Raw genomic sequence first — 5,371 nt, 5'->3', positions numbered from 1 at the left:
AACCTGTGATAATTCTTTGTGGAATCAATTCATCTTTATCATTAGGAACAACAGTAATACCTCCCTTCTTAGGGACACAATGGACAGGACTTACCCACTCACTATCAGCAACGGGATAGATTATACCTGCCTCCAGAAGCTTGAGTATTTCTTTTCTTACCACTTCTTTCATTTTAGGATTCAGACGTCGTTGAGGATCACGAACTGGTTTGGCATCTGCTTCCAAATTTATTTTATGTTGACATAAAGTGGGACTAATGCCCTTAAGATCATCAAGAGTATATCCAATAGCAGCACGGTGCTTCTTCAGAGTTTTCAATAATATTTCTTCTTCATGCTCTGTAAGGTTAGCACTAATAATAACAGGATATATCTTCTTTTCATCAAGATAAGCATATTTAAGATTATCAGGCAAGGGTTTAAGCTCAAACACGGGATCACCCTTGGGTGGAGGAGGATCCCCTAAAATTTCAACAGGCAAATTGTGTTGCAAAATAGGTTCCTGTTTAAAGAATACTTCATCTATTTCCCTTCTTTCATTCATGAACATATCATTTTCATGGTCTAGCAAATAGTGTTCTAAAGGGTCACTAGGAGGTACGGCAATAGAAGCAAGACCAATAATTTCATCCTTACTAGGTAATTCTTCCTCACGATGTTGTTTACTAAATTTAGAGAAATTAAACTCATGAACCATATCATCCAAGACAATAGTAACAACATTCTTTGTGCATTCTATGGTAGCATTGACAGTATTTAAGAAGGGTCTACCAAATATAATGGGGCAAAAGCTATCTTGTGGGGAACCAAGAACAAGAAAATCAGCATGATATTTAGTTTTCCAACACAAGACTTCAACATCTCTAACAATTCCCATTGGTGCAATAGTATCTCTATTAGCAAGTTTAATAGTAACATCAATATCTTCTAACTCAATAGGTGCAATGTCATTCTTAATTTCTTCGTATAAGTCAATAGGTATTACACTGGCACTAGCACCCATATCACATAAGCCATGATAACAATGATCTCCTATTTTAACAGAAATAACAGGCACGCCTACCACAGGTCTATGTTTATCTTTATCACAAGGTTTAGCAATTCTAGCAGTTTCACCTTCAAACTGAATAACATGCCTATCAATATTATCAGACAAGAGATCTTTAACAATAGCAATATTAGGTTCTACTTTAACTTGCTCAGGAGGTGTATAAGTTCTAATATTGCTTTTACGAACAACAGTTGAAGCCTTAGCATGATCCTTTATTCTAACAGGGAAAGGTGGTTTCTCAACATAAGAAGTAGGAACAATAGGATCATTATAAGTGATAGTCTTTTCTTTAACTTTAATAGGTGCAGCTACTTTTACTTCTATGGGAGGATGATATTTAAACCACTTCTCCTTAGGGAGATCAACATAAGTAGCAAAAGATTCACAGAAAGAAGCTACTATCTCAGAGTCAAGTCCATATTTAGTGCTAAACTTGCGGAAAATATCGGTATCCATAAAAGATTTAACACAATCAAACTTAGGTGTCATATCTGACTCATTACCTTCGTCGAGGTCCCAATCTTCAGAGTTGCGTTTAATTCTATCCAATAAATTCCATCTGAATTCAATAGTCTTCATCATAAAAGAGCCAGCACAAGAAGTATCGAGCATGGTTTGATTATTATGAGAAAGTCGATCATATAAATTTTGAATAATCATTTCTCTTGAGAGCTCATGATTGGGGCATGAATATAACATTGATTTAAGCCTCCCCCAAGCTTGAGCGATGCTTTCTCCTTCGCGAGGCCAGAAATTATATATATAATTGCGATCTCGATGAACAAGATGCATAGGGTAATACTTTTGATGAAATTCCAACTTCAATCTTTTATAGTCCCATGATCTCATATCATCACATAGCCTATACCATATCAATGCGTCTCCCTTCAAAGATAAAGGGGAGACCTTCTTCTTAGCAACATCATCGGGTATACCTGCAAGCTTAAATAATCCACAAACTTCATCCACATATATTAAGTGCTCATCAGGATGCTTTGTTCCATCTCCTGTAAAAGGGTTAGCTAGCAGTATTTCCATCATACTCGAAGGAAATTCAAAAGGAGTTTCATTTTCAATAGGTTCAGTAGGCTGAGGAGCAACTCTTTGCTCTACTGGACGGGGTGAAGATACCCCGAACAAGCCCCTCAGAGAATTACTTTCCATAGTAACAAGTGAAAGTAAATTTCAGCACACTATATAAATTTTTCCTTACCAAATTCCACTTACCAAAGGCGCTACACTCCCCGGCAACGGCGCCAGAAAAGAGTCTTGATGACCCATAAGTATAGGGGATCTATCGTAGTCCTTTCGATAAGTAAGAGTGTCGAACCCAACGAGGAGCAGAAGGAAATGATAAGCGGTTTTCAGCAAGGTATTCTCTGCAAGTACTGAAATAAGTGGTAGCAGATAGTTTTGTGATAGGATAAATTGTAACGAGCAACAAGTAACAAAAGTAAATAAAGTGCAGCAAGATGGCCCAATCCTTTTGTAGCAAAGGACAAGCCGGAACAAACTCTTATAATAGGAAAAGCGCTCCCGAGGACACATGGGAATATCGTCAAGCTAGTTTTCATCACATTCATATGATTCGCGTTCGATACTTTGATAATTTGATATGTGGGTGGACCGGTGCTTGGGTGCTGTTCTTACTTGAACAAGCATCCCACTTATGATTAACCTCTATTGCAAGCATCCGCAACTACACAAAAGTATTAAGGTAAACGTAACCATAGCATGAAACATACGGATCCAAATCAGCCCCTTACGAAGCAACGCATAAACTAGGGTTTAAGCTTCTGTCACTCTAGCAACCCATCATCTACTTATTACTTCCCAATGCCTTCCTCTAGGCCCAAATAATGGTGAAGTGTTATGTAGTCGACGTTCACATAACACCACTAGAGGCTAGACAACATACATCTTATCAAAATATCAAACGAATACCAAATTCACATGACTACTAATAGCAAGACTTCTCCCTTGTCCTCAGGAACGAATGTAATTACTCACAAAGCATATTCATGTTCATAATCAGAGGGGTAATAATATGCATATAGGATCTGAACATATAATCTTCCACCAATTAAACCAACTAGCATCAACTACAAGGAGTAATTAACACTACTAGCAACCTATTAGCACCAATCCCGGACTTTGAAACAAGAATTGGATACAAGAGATGAACTAGGGTTTGGAGATGAGATGGTGCTGGTGAAGATGTTGATGGAGATTACCCTCTCCCAATGAGAGGAGCGTCAGTGATGATGATGGTGATGATTTCCCCCTCCCGGAGGGAAGTTTCCCCGGCAGAACAGCTCTGCCGGAGCTCTAGATTGGATCCGCCAAGGTTCCGCCTCGTGGCGGCGGAGTCTCGTCCCGAAAAGTTCCTTCTTATTTTTTTCTGATCGAAAGACTTCATATAGGAGAAGATGGGCGTCGGAGAGCCACCAGGGGGCCCATGAGGTAGGGGGCGCGCCCTAGGAGGGCACCCCCCACCCTCGTGAGAAGGGTGTGGGCCCCCTGGCCTTCATCTTTGGCGAGGATTTTTCTTTATTTATTTTAAGACGTTCCATGGAGTTTCAGGACTTTTGGAGTTGCGCAGAATAGGTCTAATATTTGCTCCTTTTCCAGACCAGAATTCCAGCTGCTGGCGTTCTCCCTCCTTATGTAAACCTTGTAAAATAAGAGAGAATAGCCATAAGTATTGTGACATAAAGTGAAATAACAGTCTATAATGCAATAAATATCGATATAAAAGCATGATGCAAAATGGACGTATCAGTGCCGGGCTAGCCACTCGTCGCGGATGTTGTGCTTGAAAGCTGCTAGGGCCTCTGCATCCGGACAGTCGATGATTTGATTTTTCTTTGTTAGGAACCGTGTCCAGAATTGCCTGGCCGATTCCTCTGGCTGCTGAATTATGTGGCTTAAGTCATTGACATCTGGTGGTTGCACATAAGTGCCCTGAAAGTTGTCGAGGAATGCGGCTTTCAGATCTTCCCAACAGCCAATGGACTCTGCTGGCAAGCTGTTGAGCCAATGCCGAGCTGGTCCTTTGAGTTTGAGTGGGAGGTATTTGATGGCGTGTAGGTCATCACCGCGGGCCATGTGTATGTGCAGGAGGAAATCCTCGATCCATACCGCAGGATCTGTTGTGCCGTCGTATGATTCTATATTTACGGGTTTGAAACCCTCTGAGATTTGATGATCCATTACTTCGTCTGTGAAGCATAAGGGTGTGCGGCGCCTCTGTACTGGGCTATATCACGACGCAGCTCAAATGAGTCTTGCCCGCTGTGTTCGGCCTGGCCGGACTTACTTTTACTGTATCCGGCGTGACGATTAACATCTCGTATAGTGGCGCGCCCTCATGATCCGTAGATCGATCTTGCATGTTTTGCTTTGTCCTCCAATATGTCTCACATGTCTAGCGTATTTCCCCATGCCTTGTTATTTGAGTGGCGTCGGGGTGCGGGCCGAGCTTTTGGCTGGAATGCTTCTCTGTCGCGGCCACGAGGTGGCCGATCAGCCGCGTCATACGCCGGGGATGTAGGTTTCGGTGCTTCCTCCTCCAGTTGGGGTAGCAACCTGCACTTTGGGTAACTCTTGGAGGGGCGTTCGAGTTTATATTCCTCGGCCGCCAGGACTTAAGTCCATCTGTCAGCTAGCGAATCTTGATCAGCTTGAAGCTGCTGCTGCTTTTTCTTAAGGCTATTTGCCGTGGCTATAAGCCTGCGCTTGAAGCGCTCTTGTTCGACGGGATCCTCTGGCACGACGAATTCATCATCGTCGAGGCTTGCCTCGTCTTCGAAGGGAGGCATGTAATTATCATCCTCTGCCTCTCCATCTGCCGCTCTCTCAGGAGGGCTGGCTTCACCATCCTCCTGCCCTAAATCTTGCTGGAGGGGATTTTTGCCGTCTTCGGCACTGTCCGGTGTGCTATTTCTCCTGTGCCGGTATCACCACTTTTGCCTTGGCGGGACTTAGAGCGGCGCCGCTGACGCCGGCGCTTGGGTTGCTTCTTGGAGGGGTCATCCTCCGTTGTCTTAGCGCCATTGCCTTCTTTGGGTGTGTCCACCATGTATATATCGTATGATGAGGTGGCTGTCCAGTGCCCTATGGGCAGTGGTTCCTCTTCGTCTCCCGCATTGTCGTCCATACCATCAATGTCTTCGGAGTCGAAGTCGAGCATGTCGGTTAATTCGTCGACAGTGGCTACTAAGTGGGTGGTGGGTGGGCGGCGAATTTCTTTGTCATCCGCATCCCAATCCTGCCGGACATAGTTCGGCCAGGATCCTCCTGACATGGAGAGAGACCTTA

This window comes from Triticum urartu, chromosome 1 (genome assembly GCF_003073215.2).
Source record: "Triticum urartu cultivar G1812 chromosome 1, Tu2.1, whole genome shotgun sequence".
In the NCBI taxonomy this organism is placed as follows: Eukaryota; Viridiplantae; Streptophyta; class Magnoliopsida; order Poales; family Poaceae; genus Triticum; species Triticum urartu.
Note: the sequence above shows the minus strand (reverse complement) of the source record.